Genomic DNA, 22,265 nt, shown 5'->3' on the forward strand with positions numbered 1-22,265 from the left:
ACCCATTAGATGATGACATATGTCTCTAGTGGTCCTAGGACCCCTAGGGACATATTAGAATCTTTCATATGGGTCGAAGTGCCTCATAGGTTGACATATGACCTCCTTTGACCTATTCCATCAAGACATATGTCCCTAAGGGTCCACGGTCCCTTAAGGTCATATTAGAATCATTTATATGGGTATAAAGGGGTCATAGGGTGACCTACGATCCCCTTCAACCAATTACATGATGACATATATTCCTAAGGACATATTAGAATCATTCTTATGTGTCAAAGGGGGTCATAAGGGGTTCATAAGGTGACCTATGACCACTTTTGACCCATTCCATGATGACATATGTCCCTAAGGGTATTAGGACCCCTAAAGACATATTAGAATCATTCATATGGGTCAAAGGGTGTCATAGGGTGACTTATGACCCCCCTCAACCCATTACATGACAACATATATTCCTAGGGCTATTAGGAGCCCTAAGGACATACTAGAATCTTTCATACTAGAATCCCCTAGGGACATACTAGAATCTTTCATACTAGGGGTATTAGGGGTATTAGGACCCCTAGGGACATACTAGAATCTTGCAGATGGGGCAATGGGGGTCATAGGTTGACCTATGACCACATTTGACCCATTCTATGATGACATATGTCCACAGGGGTCCTAAGACCCATACAGAAAGATTATAATTGTTCATATGGGTTGACCTTATGATCCCTTTCAATCCATTCCATGAGGACATATGTCCCTAGGTATCGTAGGACCCCTAATGACATATTGAAATCATTGATATGCATCTAAGGGTGTCATAAGGTAACCTATGACCTCCTTCAACCCATTACATGACGAGATCTATCTCTAGGAGTCTTAAGAACCCTAAAGACATATTAGAATCATTCTTATGCGTCGAAGGGGGTCAAGCTGACCTATGGCCCCTCTCGACCCATTCCATGATGACATATGTCCCTAGGGGTCCTAGGACCCCTAGGGACACTAGAATCATTCTTATGTGTCAAATGGGGTCATAAGGTGACCTATGACACCTCTTGACCCATTCCATGATGACATATATCCCTAGGGGTCTTAGGACTCGTAGAGACATATTATGGATCAAAGGGGGTCATAGGGTGATCTATGATGACCTTTGACCCATTACATGATGATATATGTCCCTAGGGGTCCTATGACCCCTAGGAACATATTATAATCTTTCATATGGGTTGAGGGAGATGATAGGGTGGCCTATGACCCCCTTCAACCCATTCCATGATGACATATGTCCCTAGGGGTCCTAGGACCCCTAAGGACATATTTGAATCATTCATATGGGTTGAAGGGTGTCAAAGGGTGATCTATGATCCTTTTGACTCATTACATGATAATATATGTTCCTAGGGGTCTTAGGACCCTTAAAGAAATATTAGAACCATTCTTATGTGTCAAAGGGGGTCATAAAGTCACTTATGACCGCTTTTGACCCATTCCATGATGACATATGTCCCTAGGGGTTCTACGACCCTAAGAGACATATTAGAATCATTCATATGGGTTAAAGTGGGTCATAAGTTGACCTATGACCATGCTAGACACATGAGATGATGACATATGTCCCTAGGGGTCATAGGGTCATATTAGAGTCATTCATTTGAGTCGAATGGGGTCTAAAGGTGACCTATGATCTCTTTCGACGCATTTTATGGGGATAGATGTCCCTAGGGGTCCTAGGACCCCTAGGGACATATTAGAATCATTCTTATGTGTCGAAGGGGGTCATAAGTCACCTTATGACCCCTTTCGAGCCATTCTATGATGACATATGTTCGTAGGAGTCCTATGACTCCTAAGGACATATTAGAATTGTTCATATGGGTCGAAGGGGGTTATAGGGTGACCTAGGACCCCCTTCGACAATTACATGATGACATGTCCCTAGGGGTCGTAGGATCATTGGGGACATATTAAAATTGTTCATACAGGTCGAAGAGGGTCATAGGTTGACCTATGACCCCCTTTCACCCATTCCATGATGACATATCCTCTAGGGACATATTAGAATGGTTCGAACCCTATGACCCCCTTCGACTAATTAGATGATGACATATGTCCCTAGGGGTCCCAAAACTCCAAGGGACATATTAGAGTCTTTCATATGGGTCGAAGCAGGTCGTAGGTTGACCTATGACGCTCTTCAACCCATTTCATGATGACATATGTCCCTAGGGGTCACTAGTACATTTGACCTCATTTTTAGACCAAAATTTTTGACCATCTATTAAAATGGGGTCAAATTGGTCGGAATAGGCAAGAAAAAATGTGTTTTTTTAAAAATCCATGCTCGTTTTGGTCAAAATTTTGACCAACACTAAGAGTTGGTTGAAATTTTGACCAACACGGGCTTCATATTGTTTTGAAAATGTAAAAGACTACGCCCTATTTCATTGTTATGCACACTCTGCATCATTATGCCAAACACGAGCTTCATATCTGGTTTGCCGAATGCTTAATCTCAAGGCAATAGTTGGAAAGTTCGGCACATCAGAGATTAGAGGATTGATCCAACTTGAACAATATTGATAATTCTACTATGAGTGCCTTTTCTTTTAATATTTTTTTTTCGATCATAACCATGTTTGAATGTCTTTGGCAACCTAAGCGAAACCCATCTAGACATCAAGACACCACTTCAAATGGAGAGACTTATTCAGAGTTTGGTCGTGACTTAATAAAAGAGCTATTGTAGAACAGTGATCAAAAATATGTTTTGTGGATACCTTGCCATCTTACAATCTATGAAATGTAATGTATATATATTTTTGAATCATTTTGTATGTGCATTTTTAGCATCAAAGTTTCGCATCATATTTTAAGATTCAATAGAAGTTTTAAATCATACTCATGATTTATCTTCAGATTTAATGAGAATGAGAAGTTATCATGAAGTATTGATTCCAACCATCGATGTTTTAATTATGTCTTGATGTTTTTAATTGACCAGAATAGGGTTTTGTTTAGGGTTTTTTTTTCATGACTGAACACTTGAATTGATCTCCTGTGCAGGCAAGTCTTCAAACAAAGTGGGTATAGTTTTGGGTATTCTCGGGGGCTTCTTGTTGATGTTATTTCTATGCCTATTTGGATTCAGAAGAAGATTCAAATCTGCGGCATTAAGGAAAGGTACTTTTGAGGTGAATGTTTTTCGATAAATCATTCTTTCAAATGTCAACAAAATTTTTGGCTAGTTGATAATATAAGAGCTACTCACTCAAAAAGGAAATAAGAGGGAAAAAATACCGTTTATTTTTTCTTGTAAAATAAAATCTTCTCTATACAAAATGTGTAATATTTTTCCCATGCATCAATCAATAGAGAATCCTGATATAGAGGTATACTCTACTATTGGGAAGGAGCATGAAATTTTTCTCAACTTAGAAAATATAAAGGTTGCAACTAGAAATTTTCATGATGATCACAAGCTTGGAGAAGGGGGATTCGGCTCTATTTACAAGGTAACATAACTCTAACCACATTAAATATGCTATTAAATTGAACCAGGTTACCTCTTCGTTCTCCACTGAACAACAATCTACAGACTATTTCATAGAGAATGAAAGGGTGGGAATATGTCCTGAAGTCACACAAAATAGGCATTTTAATTTTGAATTTTAGGACTTTCATATATTATTAGAATACACTCTTATACAATTGCTTGAAGTATAAATTCTCAAATGTTCACCAATATATGTTCTGCGGATACCTTCCCATACAAAATAATTCAAAACATTGATAGTTATGAGAGCTCCCCTACCAGTGTGTATGTGACATAGAGCCAAATTGGACATCTTTGTTCAAATAGACTGTTGAAAGCTATATCAACAGCTTGTAATGAGAGCCATATTTGGACATCAATGTAAAATACCAACACAATGTATAGAAACATACGTAAATTCATCCATTATTGACCATAAAGGTTTTGAGTTAGTGAAAAATATACCTTCTTTTAGTAATCAAATGCTCAACTTCAAAAAGTGACAAGTTGACAAGCTCTGAAATCTTTGGTAGCCAAGTCAGCTTTAGCTTTGTTGTTTTGACTAATCCTTCAAGATGGAGCATGCCATGAAGCTGTAAAATAATACCTTTTGAGTCCTTCTGGATATTTTTTTATTATGGCATTGCCTGAATCCATTAGTGTTACCTCTTCACCTTCTGAGACAAGAGTAGCATCAGCACTCTCCAACCAAATGTGTTTTGTGTAAGTAGTTCCTTTCTTGCCAACACCTTCATACTTTTTATGCCTAGCTAGAATTTTGACAAAAGGTTCTTCAGGCCCATTTGTTAAGCATAGAAGAACACAATTTTCAAAAAGAGTAGAGTGTTTAAGATAGACAGGTTCAATGATTTTTTTGTTCATTATCCAAAGTCTATCCCACTCCATTAGATTTAGATTTTTTGATTTTTTGATGCTCCTTGAAACAAAGTGTCAAAGAAAACTTAGATTTATAATTTTAATTGGTATAGGTTATAAGAATCTATATGGAAACTATAGAAAATTAAGTGAAAAAAAGGTGTTCCAAAGGAAAAGTCCAACATTTAAACTTGTGACAGAATAAATTGCTTTAAGGCCTCTACTGTCAATCCCCTTCGCAATGTTCCTTGCACTATTTGGAAGTGAGGATCATCCCAAACCTACACTTTTTCATTATCTACAAACCACTATAGTTTTCGCTTGCTCATGAGAGTATAAACAAAATTCAAATGGCTAAAATCCCACATATGCACTTTCCACAAACCCATGTCTTCTAAGACCCTATAATATTGTTCATTATGATCATGGTACTCACTTGACCGGAGAGCATGTGTCACACCTTCAATGCTATCCACATATGGGCATGCAAAATCATATGTTGGATATATCTTGTATTTAGATCCAACATGGTGATGGTGAATAGGTTTGCATCTATAATAAATAGGATCTCGCAATGTTTTGTTAACATATTGCATATCTAGCTTACCTCTTAGACAACATTGCATCCCCCTCATAGTAGCAACAATCATTTCTTTCCACAAACATATATTTTACTCCATAGAGTTATTCATATTGATGGACTCAATTCCATCCATTCTCTCTTTTTGCATTTTCTCTCAAGGTGTGTCATCCACATATGCCTTCCTCTTAGATATCAATTTCTCAACCATTTCTACTAACTGCGGAAAATAATCTGAAGTGTATGTAGGTCCTTCTCCTTTAATGCCTAGCATATCAAGGTCATTCAATATGTTCTCTACAAACTCGTTGCTTTCTTTAGCAGGGTTTGTTTCATCAAAGTGTATAATCAAGTGCCCTTTATACCTTTGAGCAAAGTATTGGTTTAAAAAATGAGCTTTTGCATGTCCAATATGAAGATATCCACTTGACTCAGGAGGAAACTCAGTACAAACGTTCCCAATTTCTACATCTGGTAGATCAATGTCAAAAGAACCTTCCTCCTTTACTTTCTCATTGCTTTCACTTTTGATACCATTAGGCTCACTTTCTTTCAGACTTACTGGCTTTGTCTTACTAGTTCCTCTTCTACCAACATATTTATCAGCTACTTGACCAAGTACTGGATACTCTGACAATATTGAGTTAAACCATCTAGCTAAACTTTGATATTTCTTTGATTTGTGGATACCTTCCCATCTTTGTTCTCAAATGTTCACCAGTATATGTTTTGCAAATACCTTCCCATACAAAATAATTCAGAACATTGATAGTTATGAGAGCTCCCCTACTAGTGTGTATGTGACACAAAGCCAAATTGGGCATCTTTGTTCAAATAGATTGCTGAAAGCTATATCAATAGCTTGCAATGAGAGTCATATTTGGACATCAATGTAAAATACCAACACAATGTATAGAAACATATGTAAATTCATCCATTATTGACCATAAACATTTTGAGTCAGTGAAAAATATACCTTCTTTTTAGTAATCAAATGCTCAACTTCAACAAGTGACAAGTTGACAAGCTCTGAAATCTCTGGTAGCCAAGTCAGCTTTAGCTTTGTTGTTTTGACTGATCCTTCAAGATGGAGCATGCCATGAAGCCATACAATAATACCGTTTGAGTCCTTCTCAATATTTTTTATTATGGCATTGCCCAAATCCATCAGTGTTACCTCTTCACCTTCTGAGACAAGAGCAACATCAACACTTTCCAACCAAATGTGTTTTTTGTAAGTAGTTTCTTTCTTGCCAGCACCTTCATACTTTTTATGCCTAGCTAGAATTTTGACAAAAGGTTTTTCAGTCCCATTTGTTAAGCATAGAAGAACACAATTTTCAAAAAGAGCAATGTGTCTAGGACAGATAGGGTCAATGATTTTTTTATTCATTGCCCAAAGTCTATCCGACTCCATTAGATTTTGATTTTTTGATGCTCCTTGAAATAAAAGTGCCAAAGAAAACTTAGATTTATAATTTTAATCGGTATAGGTTATAAGAATCTGTATGGAAACTATAGAAAATTAAGTGAAAAAAAAGGTGTTCCAAAGAAAAAGTCCAACATTTAAACTTTTGATAGAATATATTTCTTTAAGGCCTCTACTGTCAATCCCCTTCGCAATGTTCCTTGCACTGTTGGGAAGTGAGGATCATCCCAACCCTCCACTTTTTCATTATCTACAAACCAATGTAGTTTTTGCTTGCTTAGGAGAGTATAAACAAAATTCAAATGGCTAAAATCACACACATGCACTTTCCACAAACCCATGTCTTCTAAGACCCTATAATATTGTTCATTACGATCATGGTACTCACTTGATCGAAGAACATGTGTCACACCTTCAATGCTATCCACATATGGTCATGCAAAATCATATGTTGGATATATCTTGTATTTAGATCCAACATGGTGATGGCAGATAGGATTGCATCTATAATAAATAGGATCTCGCAATGTTTTGTTAACATCTTGCATATCTAGCTTAGCTCTTAGACAACATTGCATCCCCCTCTCAGTAGCAGCAATCATTTCTTTCCATAGACACATATTTTGCTCCATAGAGTTATTCCTATTGATGGACTCAATTCCATCCATTCTCTCTTTTTGCATCTGCTCTCGAGGTGTGTCATCCACCAATCTGGGTCGCATAAGAAAACTTTTAAATGAGTTGTGTTAATATAATTTTTTAAGGATTGGTTACAACCAAAGCCATAAGGTTTTTGACATTGGTGGAACCGTAGTACACTGTTAATTAAATGGTAACATATTCTACATAAAGGTGAGTTTTTTATTTGGAGTCCCCTGGTTGCTTTCTCAAACTAATCAACCTTGATTTGATAAGTGTTTTTACTTGTAAACTACATTGTTAGAATTTTGATGTGGAATTCCTTTTGCATGCAAGCTCATTTGGGGAAGTTTTTTGAGGCATATGGAAAGGAACAGAAGTTGCAATCAAGATTTTACTGGAGCAAGACTTGATAGAGGAGAACATGGAAGATTTCTGCAATGAAATATCACTTTTAAGGTAGCTGCATAACATTCTATTCAAAATACTATAATCATCATTAATTTCCCTTGCTATCTCAAATTACTTTAAATAAAGAGGTTGGTAGGACTTTTCTTTCTCATACATTTTCTGTTTTGTTCTATATGCATGTTGTCCAGCCGCTTGCGACATCCAAATGGTACTTTCTAGCTCCCTGTCTATAGCTTGAAGTTATTGTTCTGAAAATTTAAAGTAGGGTGAAGTTTTCTTCTAAAGTTCTCAAAAATTATATACAATTGTATGTTGTATTTATCATATAATTTGATGCTTTGGTTTGGATATCTTGTATGTTTAAATAGTACAATGCCTATGAGCTTATTTAGAACTCATGCAATGGTTGCATCACAATTTGTGTGAAATTGCTTGTATTTTTGGCCCTAAAATGCCCTAGACGGTTTGTATTCACCAAAATGCTAGTATTGAAACCATGCAAATGCAATCAATATCATCGCCCAAGCTGTTTACATCCAAACAGTGCTATGTAAGGAATAATGTTGCATTTTTTGTTGAAGCAATACACACAAATTTGCTCCAAAAATCACCACTTTACCTTTAGATTTCAAAATGCATGGTATAAAGTCATAAAGGCATGCTTTTTGAAGCACTTTGAATTTGTTTTTGTATGTAAAATTGACACTTAGTCTTCTTAGTTACTAAGACAGGGTTTTAAATGAGAAACACACATGTATATGCATTCAAAGTTGACACTTTGGAGTCTTTTATAACCAAAGTTGATAATGATGTGCTTCTCAAAACAATTTGCATGTGTAAAAACATCTAAAAAAGTGCCACAATGACTTAACACTTTCTTTTTAGGAGGTTTTACATATGGTTTTTATTTTACACATGTTTAATATATGCACATTTATAATACACAAACAATGTGCTCTAGTAGCATTCAATTGATGGATCAAGGGTTTGTGTGATATGCATGTATAGAGATTGTTAATGATATCTATAGTTGGGAAAAAGTTAGCGGAGTACTGATTCACCCCCAAGTATTCCCTATTTCTAACAATGAATATTTATGTCTAATATTCAATCCTTATTTTGAATGTGCTATATGTTGAAAATGTGGAAATTAGTGATCCAAATCTGATAGAAATTATGGACACAAGCACACTTGTAGCTTGAATTTACTTAACATTCATGTATGCACATCCATGTATGTTTCCTATTGCATACCCATGTATCATCCTCAGCCATTTTAGTTTAGTTGAAAGCTCTCTTAGGTTGCTGAATCTCATAGCTTGGACACTCCACCAGACATTCCATTGCTCTTCTTAAGCCTCCCTCCCCTACACAAATTAGCACAAGGAACCATCCAAATAGTATTAACCTGTGAAATATAAGATGTCCTTGAACAAATTTTGAGATGATAAGCATAATAATTCTAACATATGGAGGGCCCAATCTGCTGTTCACTACATAGGAAGAACACCTAGCAGCCCTAAGGAACAAAATTTTCACAATTTACATGGCTTGTTGTTTGACTTTTCATACATTATTAATTATCAGTATTGATTAATATACCTATTAAGAATTATTATTTATTCCTTAATGTGTTTGAACTAGTTTCATAAATAATAAAGCTCAAAGTCCCAAAAGGGTCAAATGAACTTGACTGTTGCCTATAACTTCATCCATAAAACCTTTCACTCCTATCAAATTTAATGGATTCCTATCATTTTAGTTTAGATGAAAGGTCTCAAAGGTTTCAAATTCTTGCAGCTTGGCACACTCTCCCAAACATTCCATTGCACTTATTAAACCTCCCTTCCCTACCCAAATTAGTTCTAATAGTATAAAATTGTGAAACATAAGAAGTCTTGGACAAATTTTGAAATGATAGGCATAATAGCTCTAACATGTGGAGGGCTCAATCTGCCATTCACTACATAGGAAGAACACACCTAGCAGCCCCAAGGAACATAATTATCATGATTTACATGATTTTCTATTTGAATTTACATATATTCATTATCAATATGTATATATTATTATGATTTATTCCTTAACATGTTTGAACTTCCAACAATTTTTCATTACTAATAAAATTCAAGGTCCCAAAAAGTTCCAATGATGTTGACTGTTATGACTTCATCAACAAAACCAGTCACTCCTATCAAATTTATGGATTAAAGATTTCTTCCTAATAATAATGATATACTTTGAAATATAAATTTGCAAGGATCATATAATTCTTCCACGCAGTTTAGTTTGAGAGATCAAAATTAATATTAGAAATAAGTTCAGCCAAACTCATTTAATGAGATTTCTTTTAATTACTCTATAAAATATCAGAAGGAAATAAAAATTACATCAAAAGGTGAGGATTCAAAATGGTATGTCTCTTGAGATAAAGATAATAATAGGTTTATTGTATCTAACTCATAAATTATACCATTGGAGCAAACTAAAAATAAACACAAAAGGTTAGTATGTAATCTTTATTATTTGATAAAAATGGACTTATTTATGTTATGTTCATCATTCATTTTATAATTTTTTGTGTACTAATAAGCATATTGAGGCGATTAATTGAAAATTAGTTAAAAAAAGGAAATTCCACTTCTAAATCAACTAGATTGAGAGATTGAATGAAACATTAGTAAGATTGTTTAATTATTGGTCGAACTAGAATGCTAGGTAATTAACTAAATGGTTAGGAATTGATACTTGATTAAGACCATCGGTATTAATGATGATAGAAACAATCAGTCAAGAAATTCATGTGTTGGACAATATTCAATTTTACCTTAACTGCAAAATTTAGATTAGGAGCATCCTTTTTACCTTTCTTAATAATGTATACACAACAGCATGGAAGTCTCAAAATTGTACGATGAATTTATAGGATTCCTAACTATCTCGAGTGTTTAATTTAAATATAATCCATAAATATTTATGTGGAAAAAACATACATTTATTTTATGAATGCTTTAAAACATAAAGCAAGATCAATTATTCCATTAAGCTAATTGTAGAGAATTAAATGACATATTCTTAAACACTAAGTGCAATCTTTCCTTCAATTTTGTGATAAATAATCTAGCTCACTAATCGTTGATAATGTTTAGGATAGACAATTAATTAGAAAGACTAGGAAATCATAGTACACCAATTTAACTCTTCTTCCCTTGTGACATAGAAATTAACAAAAAAAAAGGATTTCATTTCCTTGTAGCATTTATCAAATGTTAGTTTTACAGTTCCCTTTTAATAAAAGATTAATTGATTAGATAAGAGTCCTTTATATAAGAATATACATAGATATTGAAATAATTGACATCATCATTTTCTTTTCAATTGTTATATTTAAATTTCAACATAGCATTGATGTTATATGATAATTTAAACAGTTTCATTTTATTTTCATATTGTTAGTAAACCCAAATAAAGAGAAGGAAACATTGAAAAACCTAGCAACATTTGGAATAAATAGTGCCTCTTTCTCACACTTAACAGAGAATGCCATCATGATTGAACCACTACATCTAACATCTAATAAAGTTGCAACAACAACTTATGTCACATCATCCCTATAAATTTCTAAAAATTAGGGAGTAATAAAGAAAATTTTGGAATTCAAATCGAAGGGACGGGAAATCCCCCATGAATCAATACTCTAATAAGATGAACCTACATCTGCTAGTGAAACTGTACAAAGCCCCATTAGGGTTTGAGTGTATGTAATTATTCATAATCATTTTTAGTGATATGATCCTCTATTCTGGTACATGATTTAAGGGTGACATAATAATAGGACTATGACCTAGATAAAAATTAAGTAAACAAGAAAGTGGTTACCATGGAACCTTTTGCTTTATGGACTTCCCAATGTGAGTAGAATCTATAGAGAAACTGTCTAGGGCAATGGCCCCTAGAAAGGGCTGCATACCCAACATTAAGTTTACACCAAACATAATTAGAAAACAGAGCTACATAGGGTTTGATCTTGTTTGGAAGTGTGTATGTAAGCAGTCCAAAGATGAGGTTGTCTCTAGTATGCAAGCCATCAGACATAAGGCTTAAGGAAGGGAGTGTATAGATAAAACAAAATTTATAAATCCAAGATAAATTGTTTGAGCAAGGGGCATTGGGATTATAATCTTTAGTATAAAGTAAAGATAAAATGTATTCATTGTATACTCCAAATGATACTAAAAACTCACTTATTTCTTGTGGGCCACAAACCAAAATTCTGAGGTGGGATTCAAAAAGGACATATTCTCTTCTCCTAAAAGACAAACCTCAATACACTTTTAGTAGGAGTTATAGTCCTGAGATGAGAATAGTTTAGGGTAATAGACTAACCCTATTAAGACTTTGGCTAGAGCATTCTTTTTCCTATCCTATTTGATGGATGCATGCCTATCCTAGTGTTGGATGGATGCTCAACTTGTGTCATATATGGATGCCTAACCTTGTGTGAAAGCTAGATGCCTATCATGTTCAATGGGTAGATGAATACATGAGTATACAATGAATGAACACTTATTACTGAAGGAGAATTAATAACACAAAAAATATACAGTAAGTACTTTGGGACATTACGCAAGGGTCAACTTCATTGAAGTAATAGGGATAGATCCAAAAGATCACATATCATCAAGTAGATATCCAAAAAAACTAATCCAATATTAACCACACATCTTTTAAATGTATAAACTTGTAGTTATTTCAGAAAGATGAATTTTTTTGAAATTTTCCAATTTCCAACTGCCATATAACTATATAAATTAGTGCAGTTTTTATATCTGACAATAATCATTAACATCCCAAATAAGAGAAAGGAAGTCACTTGCTTTATGTACCTTTAGATACTGACTGATTAGATACAAGGCAAATTTCCTTTTCATTGTAGCCTATACTCCTTGAAATCTTTTTGAAAGAGTGGAATTCTTTGTTATCTACATAAACATTGTCCTCGTAAACCTGCATTTCCCAAACACTTACTCAATCTAAATTTTCAGAGTTAGAAGTTTTTTCCTCTAACCCTAATTTAATAGAAAAAATTCCAACATAAATAAGTCATGAATTGATTTCATGTCTTCATATACTAGTGAACCACTATAAATTCAATTATAATAGACATTTTTTTTTTTACAATAATTCATAGATAACCAAGGAAAGATAATTGTAAACTAATAGAAATGTGTAGTTAAAAGAGCTACCTCATCAACAAGAAGAACCAAGCCTTCACTCTTGCAAAAATGCACTATCTCTTGCTAATTTTCCTTTGACAGAACCTTCATAAAATTTCAAGTGTTATTAAGAGTATTTCGAAGAATAAACTTTGAGAATTATTACAAATCCAGTTTTCCAATTAAACATGTTGGATCTGTTTAGAAGACATCCAATCAAATAATCACTTTTTTTATTATTTTACAATAGAGCATAGAAGGCTTAAAATGCATTCAGGCCTCTAAGAATTCAAGTACCTTACTATTCCAAAATGGATCTCAAAAAATTATGATACCAAATTTATAACAACAATAGCTCGAATATTATTCCATTTAAGCGAGCTGCTTTTAGTTGTTCTTTGACTTCATCTATTTCCAATCACCCACCACATGCTCTGGTGCCTTGGCATGTGTGGGTTACCTTTATTTGTCTTTGTCTTTGTGCCTACCTTGTCTAGGTAGTTTTATTTGTGTGGTATGGTTTTCTTCCTTCTTGTTTTGACAGTCCCTGTATGTTGATTGAGGATTCACTCACACATATCTGATTTCTCCTATGTGTCTGTGTGCTTGCATATGGACAGTAGCTTGCAAGTTGATACAGGGGTGGAGATTTTTGGAGAAGATGCTAATAGAAAAGGGAAAGATAGAAACCCTAGAATATTTAAATAATTTTTGCAGGAGGATCCACAAATGCTACCAGAAGAAGCTAGATTCAAAGTGGAGCTTGGAAGACATCATGTAGGGACAAGCAAAGCAGAAAGTTGCTTCAGAGATGGACAATCCAAGGGAGGTAAGGATACTCTATTACCTCGATAATGAGGCTTCAGAGATTTACAATCCAAAGGAGGTAATGACCCTCTCTTATCTCAAGTGTTAGCTTCTTATAACAAGGTAATGTTGAATGCTCTTAATAAAGTAGAAGAGGAGCTATAGAATATATTAGCAATTCACTAACAATTAGCCAAATGTTAATGCAGTCACACACATTAGCGATTCACTGAAAATATAATTTCAATTAGGGTTGCAATTTATTAGTCAATGTCAATGCAGACTGACTTGAGCAATTCACTAACAATGCAATATTATGTAGGTTTGCAAGTAAAAGAGAAGTAAAGGTAATAAAGGCAGCCCTCAAAAAAGATTACCTAGCTTCAAGACAACATATCAATTAAAGGAAATTAAAAAAATTCCTCTTAAACTCTAATGTAAGGGAAGAGAAAGAGATGTTCACATCTTTGGACTCAAACTTAACTAGCTTCATGGCAACTGGTAAGTATCTTGACAACTCTTTGTTTGCAGGGGGCTAGTAAATCAGCACTATAGAACTCACTTATTTCAAATTTCAATTTAGAATCAGCATCTTGAAGGGCTAATATCTATCCCAATAGTAGAATCTTAATGGTCAAATTACTTATCCTAGAATCCCCATCTACACTAATTGCACGTAAATTAGGGGGATCAGAGATTTGACTATATCTTATCAGACCCAGTGTGTGAGAGTTTCCATCAACAGTCACAAATACAGGTGGAAAGCTTAATTAAATTGGAAAAAATCACATCATACTCTGAGAACTTATAGCAGCCAATATATTACCTGGGTGATCATAACAGATTCCAACCACATCACCTGTGCCCTATCATCATCAAACCTTCTTTACACAGAAATTAAGGAGATAGCAGGTCTGTAGCATTACAAGAGCCATCCAGCAGAACACTCACTCTTAGATCTTGCAGGGAGGGCATCAAGATACTCCAAATTACCTACTGGTGGTCATGGTCCATATCAGCAAGCATTGAGTCATCCTAACAAGTGTGCAACTTCAATACACCTGCATTTTTGACCTACCTGGGTGAACTAGTAATAGTAACAGACCAGAAAATATATTAAAATTGACTATTAGTCTCATTGTGCTTAGTTTATGCACTAATTATTTTTATATCACTTAAAATACATTTTCTAAACTGGGTCTATTGTCAGCAATACAAGGCTTAGATTAAAGTACATTTTCTAAACTCATAGTAATGGGTTTCTTCTCTTGTCTGATTCTAAAATGGAACTTTCATGTTTTGAAAGGTTTTTTTCAATACTTAATTTTTTTCCATAGATTTCAATTTATTGGTAAAGTCTATTAAAAAATATTTTCCATTATGTTTTGATGGGTGTCCATATAATGCCCAGAGTCTCCTAATTTGTACTGGTTAGAAGGATTCCTAAAATTGTGCTACAAGTGTAGAGATGAAGATACAAAGGGAGTAGGCTTTAGAGTATTAAAGAGGTAAGATCATCCTTCTATTTTTGCATGTTGAAGTTTTTTTTTCTAAGAAATAAAATTTCTTAGTAGAAAATTATTACTTGAAAAATCAAAGCTACAATTTGAAATATCTATTGTGTCCATCTTCAAACCATTTATTTTAGTATTACATAATATTCTGCACTAAACTCTTGATTTCATGTAAAATTCCAACTTGAAGTAGATGATCTAGTGGTACCTTCCAAGTAGAAATAGTGGATTGATAGTTGTCATGAAGAAAATGATATTCATAAATAAGTATCCCTAAAAAAAGTATCTTTGTATTGGCAATCTTAGTATGGTCTTTCCCAAGAAAATGTACAACCTCTACATTTTTTACCAAATCAAGTTGTTTCAGCTCCTCATATTCAACATTATCTGTTGTAATTGGATTTTTGAGATGATCATTTGCACCTTCCTTATGTTCTTCATTTATGATATGATATTTTATGCTCTTGATAACATGGGTTAGAAACTTCTCCGCTTCCATGCTTGGAGCCACATCATTGTAGCTATAATGTGCTAGACAATTATTACAGGTGAGAGCATAAAACTCACTTTACTTGTACTAGTAGAAGAATTGCAATAGATATTCTAACAAAAATATTCTTTCTTAGATTGCCTACCTTTGACTAGATTCCTTGAAAAGTTGACAAATCTGATATTACAGGAGTCAATGCTCCATAGGTATATGTGTGCTTCCTTATGTATTAAAAGATAAGAAGAATATATTGGAAGTGTTTATAAAGTAATAGTAGAAATAGAGGAAAACACATAAGGATGACTAATAACAATAGAAAATTTCATTCATCTCCCTTGTTTCCATGGTAGGAATAATATGATATAATATCTCTAGTCAGCAGAGAAACTCAAAGGAATAATGGAATATACAAATAATACTCAAATATGTCAAAGATGTGGATATATGAGACCAAAGAGATTCTCTATTATTAAATCTTTAAGTTTCAATGGCTAGTGATGCTATGAAGTATTTCAAAAATATGATTAAAAGGTTGAGACTACAGCTGGAGAAACATGGAAAGATATGATGTATATGTTTTAGTACTAGAAGTAGTAGATGTAGTCATGGTATAGATTCTACAATAAAGATGGAACAAATAAGAGTATGATTTTGTATTGATTTCCTAATTTGGTTTATGTTGCATCTTGGAAGCATTTTCCTTGTCAAAACCTTAAAGATCTTCCTGGGCTGTCAAAGGTGGTGAAATAGCAAAAACATGGTAAACAACATAGAGATAGGTAGAATATGATTGGAGAAGTCTTAAACATGCATTTTACATCCATTTGATGTCAACTTTGCAAAAATTGAGAAAATGCAATGTTGCAACTTTGTACAACTTGGTGGGCTTTCATATAAAAGTTATCTCTGCCCTTCTAAAAGTTGTAATGATCACTAAAACATAAATAAGCCTTTTCAAAAGGTAGTTGTACGGGTTGGAAGCAACTTACTGCACAAGATTGAATGCCAAAGCTGAGTTTTTGACAAATTTCATGCTGTTTGTAACCTTCAATCATGTGAACAGTCATTAGTTCTGAAATTTCTTTGTAAATAGGGGTTAGTAACATGTATTAGCTTTGTTTTTCATAGGTTTTTATTGCATTTTATTGAGCCTCATATGTATTTTCTTCAAGGTCATTGAATGCTACCAGTTTTCCTTCATAACTTGGCAATTTTTACAAAATATAGTCTATCTCTATTTTCAACAGCTAAAAATTGATGAAACCTTGGGGAAAAGAAGTAGACTCATTGTACTTTACAATACAAAAGGTTGGAGCTAAAAACGTTCAGTTTGTGAATTTTACCAACAAGCCCTAGGCGGGTTGACAGTGAATCTGGCTAAAAATGAATGGCAAAATAAGCTTGGTAAATGCATAGAAAGGAAGATTGTGACATGGTTTCTTTTGGAGATGAAAGAGAAACAAATGGAGGCCCATACACAATGCCTTTATCCCTAAGATTTTTTCTAAAGTGAAAGTTTGTGGTAAATATTGTCCATAATTACTAGGAGACATAAGGATACTGGTATTGATATGAGGATTGAAGTGTAAATCAAATTAGGGTTTGTAATTAAATGATTAAGGAGACAACTATTTTATTTGTAAATGAAATCATTAGAAATTGTAGGTACAAAAGATGGAGTTTTCTCTCATCTATGATTCCATCACATTTCATTGCACACACTATTTGCATGATGTGTTTTCTAATATTAAATAAGGATCCAATTATTTTTGTAGATAAATTTGGTAATTTTTTAGCATCTATAACCATACACTTGGATAAATTAGATCTCACCAATAATTTGGTGAAGGTTATATTTGAATCGATGATACCTTCTCTCATAAGGATCTTGATTTAACTATAGGTTACTGTGCCCTGGATTGCACTTGGTATGGCAGGTTTCTGTAGAGAGTCCTTTTTGCACCATCTTGCATTGCTATGTTGTAGAATCTAGACATTACCTTTTTCCCCAGAAGCACACAAGAAAATTTTTCATTCATTTGAATATTGAATATTTGAGAAAAGCTTGCACAATAAAGCTAAAAAAATGCTCAACAATATAAGATGGTTGGAAAGAAAATAAAATTTTAGCGGTTTAACAGCAGCATTTTCAATTTTTAGGGTCTGGTATCTAAACAATGTAAATGAGAGGAAACTTAAATACAAATGCACACCAACCATTGATTAAGTTTTCAAACTACATCTCCAAGCAATCATCAGTGAATTTGACCTGTTTCATTTACATCTAGAAAATATGAAAAGAACCAGAAAATTATTTTTTTTGCAGATTTGTGGTTCTATTTATCATGAGATAAGTTGGCAAAAATTGTTGATTCCCACTGAGAAAACTATGAATTTCTTCCACTGATTTGATCCATGAGTCTCTAGAAGGAAAAATCACACCTCCAGCAAGACCTTTATGTGTTTGTAAACTATGGACCTAAATTGATATAGCTCTATTCAAACAATCTTAGCTTCTAATCTAAACTTTTATTTTGTACTCAATGAACTAGCTGTATGGTAGCACGTTTTTTGATTAGCACTCATAGCTTTTACTAGCAGATCATTAGATGTGCAGATAATTTATTTTGAGTATTTTGTTAAATTTTATATTATTTTTCTACTAGTATCTTGTTGAAGACTATGGTTTATCCTATTTTCTCAGAGATAATTATAAGAAAGGACTGATTAAGAAATAATTGTGTACAATATATTGAATTACCATTTTGGTCTTTGATTGTGCTATGATTCCAATCATTGATCAAGAATATTTCTTACATTCATGCTAGTGATTAAGATTTTTCTGTCATATATTTGAAACCTAAATGGTAATAGTACTAAATGAATGTTTAATTTTACTGTTTAATAGGTATAAACATGATATCTATCCGAATTGAGCTGATTGTCGATATAGGCACCAAAAGATGCCTCGTCCACCTCCTCCTGTAGAAGAAGTTTTCCAAAAACTTCAACAATGGGCGACAGTGACAAATGGTTCCTACCCAAACAGATATCCTCAGCATAGGCAAAACAATTATTATCATCAAGCAAAAAAGGCTCAGCCTTCACCTAGTGCTTCTCAAAGACTGCTAGGAAGTTCACCTTCAGGTGACAAGCCCAAGAATTAGCAGCACAAAAGGTCACAATGTGTACCACAGTATCAGACAAATCAAAGTTAAGGCCAGCCAATGAAACCTTCAGCAAATGGATTCTCAAATCAACCAAATGTTGTATTTGCTTCGTTGCCACTACCACAAGGAATTTCTAGGTTCATTAACATGACTCAGTGCATGGTTGTTCTTCTATGGGACTATTGTATTGCAATTTAATTCCTAACTCTGTGATGCATGCATACTTAATTGTTTGTTGTCTTTCCTCAAGTGATGTTGGGGGTGTGCCATTGGAATTGGTTGTTAGAATTATATCGGTGCTTGATGTATACATTTCAGCTTCAGAAGTTCTTATATGTACCAATTTCATTTTTTGTGCTTCATTTAAATGCACATGGATACCAATCAATACGAAGATATTGCAAATTTTTTTGTTGGAGCATTATAAGCTTTTCCTTTTAAATAATAGTTATATAGCTACCGAATTTGATGTCTGTGAAACTTTTGAGTAATTTAGTTTGTTCCAAGAAGTTTTATTATCAGAGCGACAGAGTTGATTGCAACTCATTCTACCATATTGAGAATAAGTGTGGGCATTAGGTTCTTTTTGTTGTAACCCGTAAGCCTACCTTTAGTCTGGAGAGATTTCCATTCTATATACATTTAATCACATTATTACATTGAATTTCCTTTTGCTAATTGGGCGGTGTGGGTGGTGAAAAATCATTCTGCTTTTAGAAGCTCTCATATAATTCTCTTAAATATTGGTTATTTTGAGGCAACATTAATTATTGTTTTTGATTAAGACTATATTGATTATTGTTATAGCAAGCATTTCATACTATTTATTAATGGGTGTAACATTGTGATTATATCATGCAGCCATGGCTAAGTATGTCTTCTGTTTATTATGAGTAGCAGCGAAGATATCTATTTTATGCTTCTTTTCTATTCCTCTGTGTCCTCAAATGTATTAAAAATAGCTGAGGGCACTCTTAAGTATACTTCATAGGTCTTTTCTAGTGCATTGGTTTTTATTTGAGTTAGTATCAGTAACAGATAGCTTCATAATTGTTACTTATATTATGACTTAATGACATTAGTGTTCAAAAGCATTGCAGGATACAACAAAGATCTTTGTAAAGCCACAAAACCCTTATTTTTGGGAAATGTGTTGTACAGGCAGTATGAAAGGTCCAAACCACCAAAACTCTTTGCAAAGTACAAATGGGTATCCTAAATTCTTGTTTTTCTTGTATGTTGTTAAGAAAGTTTGCAAGGTAATGATCAAAAACCTACATAGGAGGGCTAATTACAAAAAGGGTTGCAAAGAAATATACAACTAGTTTGGAAAGCGATTGGAAAAAGGAGTTTGGAATTGTTTTTTTTGGTCATTCTAGGCCCAAATAAGTTAGTCAAGAGTATGAACATCTCCTACAATTCTAGATAATCACAAGTACAAGACTTGGAAAAAAAAACTTAACAACCACACAAGATAAGAGAAGTTTGTGACTTGGTGAGTTGACCTAGGGGGCAGACTTGGTAAGCGAACATAAAGAGTCAACTTGGTGAGCGCACTTGAATTGTCAGCTTGGCAAGCTGACTAGGGGAGTCAACTTGGTGAGCTAACATGGTCAATCAATTTAAAGTGGCGAGTTGGTGTGGCAAGTGGGGGTGACTTGGTGAGCTGACCTAGAGAGTTGGCCTGGGGGGTGGACTTGGTTAGTGAACTTAGAGAGTCGACTTGGTAAGCATACTTCAATTGTCAGCTTGGCAAGCTGAATTGGGGAGTCGGCTTGATGATCTAACATGGTGAGTGGGCTTAAAGTGGCAACTTGGTGGGGCAAGTTGGTGAGCCGACTTAGCAAGGGCACTTAGAGACATGACATGGCGAGCTAACTTGGTGAGAAAGCTCGATGAGTGGACCTAAAGTTTGACCTTGATGAGGCACTTTGGTGGGGTGACTTGATGATCAAACTCAAAGAGTCAACTTGGTGAGTATACTTGAAAAATTAACTTGGTGGGGCAAGTTGGCGAGCTGACTTAGCGAGTCCACTTGATGAGGCGAGATGGTGAGTTGACTTGGTGCAGCGACTTGGTGAACTAACTTGGTGAGCAGACTTAAAGACTGACCTTGATGAGTCACTTTGGTGGGGTGACTTGATGAGCGAACTTAAAGAGTCAACTTTGTGAGCGTACTCAAACAGTCAACTTGGTGACATGACTTGGTGGGCTAGCTTGGTGAGTCGACCTGGTGTGTGTACTTGAACAGTAGACTTGGTGAACTGACTGAAATAGTCAACTCACTGAGGTGACTGGGTGGGAGTGACTTGGCGAGATGACCTGGAGAGTAACTAAAGTTAAGAGCCTCTATTATTTAATTCTCTTCCCTATCACCCATATTCATTTCCTTTGCTATTCATACTTCACATGAGAGTCTTTTTATATGATGATTTATTGTCAATCATGTCCATTCACTACCAAAAAATTCATATTCTACAAATTCGAGACACTGGAAATTTTGTGGATGTGTAGGCCATTGGAACATACTGTAGGGAGGATGACGAACTTATTCTCAATTGTCAGACTTAGGCAAGTGATACAAATTATAGAATCTTAACATATGTTTGTTCAAATTCTGTATCTCCTAAATGATTTCCTTTTAGCGTATAACTTGTTGTGCATATTTGCCAAGTTTTCTTATTGTATCGGGCATATTAATGAAGAAGCATATTAGTTACTGTCAATATTTTTTTAGGCATTCTATAAAATAGTTCACATGCCTTGCATATGATATGAGATTTTGCATGCATCCTACACTCTCTCATCCGGCTGATAATGGATTATGGAGAGTGATATGAAACAATGACGCTAAAACACACACAATAAAATCCAAAATGAACTTGATTAACAAATGGATTGTGGAAATCTGATATTGTTGATTTTGCATGCATGTCTACTAAGACAATCACAAGTTAAACATATATAACATATATAACATAATATATAACTTAAACATATATAAAAATGGTCTAAGATGTACTAGTGGGTCCTAGGTACCATAGGGACATATTAGAATCGTTCATATGGGTCAAAGGAGGTCACAGGGTGGCCTATGACCCCCTTTGACCCATTACATGACAACATATGTCTTTAGGGGACATAGGACCCCTTGGTACATAATAGAATCATTCATATGGGTCGATAGGGGTCATAGGGTGGCCTATGACCCCCTTTGACCCATTACATGATGATGTATGTCCTTAGGAGTTCTAGGACCCCTAGGGACATATTATAACCATTCATATGGGTCGAAGGGGGTCATAAGGTGACCCATGACCTGCTTCAACCCATTACATGATTAGATACATCTCTAGGAGTCCTAGGAAGCTTAGGAACATCTTAAAATCTTTCATATGGGTTGAAGGGCATTATATGTTCACATATGACCCCCTTCAACCAATTCTATGATGACATATGTCCCTAGGGGTCATAGGACCCACAGTGAAATTTTAGAATCATTCATATGGGTCAAAGGGGGTCATAGGCTAACCTATGACCACCCTATGACCCCCTCCAATCCATTTGATGACAACATATGTCGGTAGGGTCCTAGGACTCGTAA

General features: G+C 34.6%; 1 pseudogene; it reads right to left on the minus strand.

The window, feature by feature from the left end:
* Positions 1-3,978: 3,978 nt before the first annotated feature.
* LOC149549598 (glutamate--tRNA ligase, cytoplasmic-like) overlaps positions 3,979-22,265 on the minus strand; it is a 43,569-nt pseudogene continuing 25,282 nt past the window's right edge.

This window comes from Cupressus sempervirens, chromosome 7, assembly GCF_028749045.1.
Source record: "Cupressus sempervirens isolate cs-2001-9-10 chromosome 7, ASM2874904v1, whole genome shotgun sequence".
In the NCBI taxonomy this organism is placed as follows: Eukaryota; Viridiplantae; Streptophyta; class Pinopsida; order Cupressales; family Cupressaceae; genus Cupressus; species Cupressus sempervirens.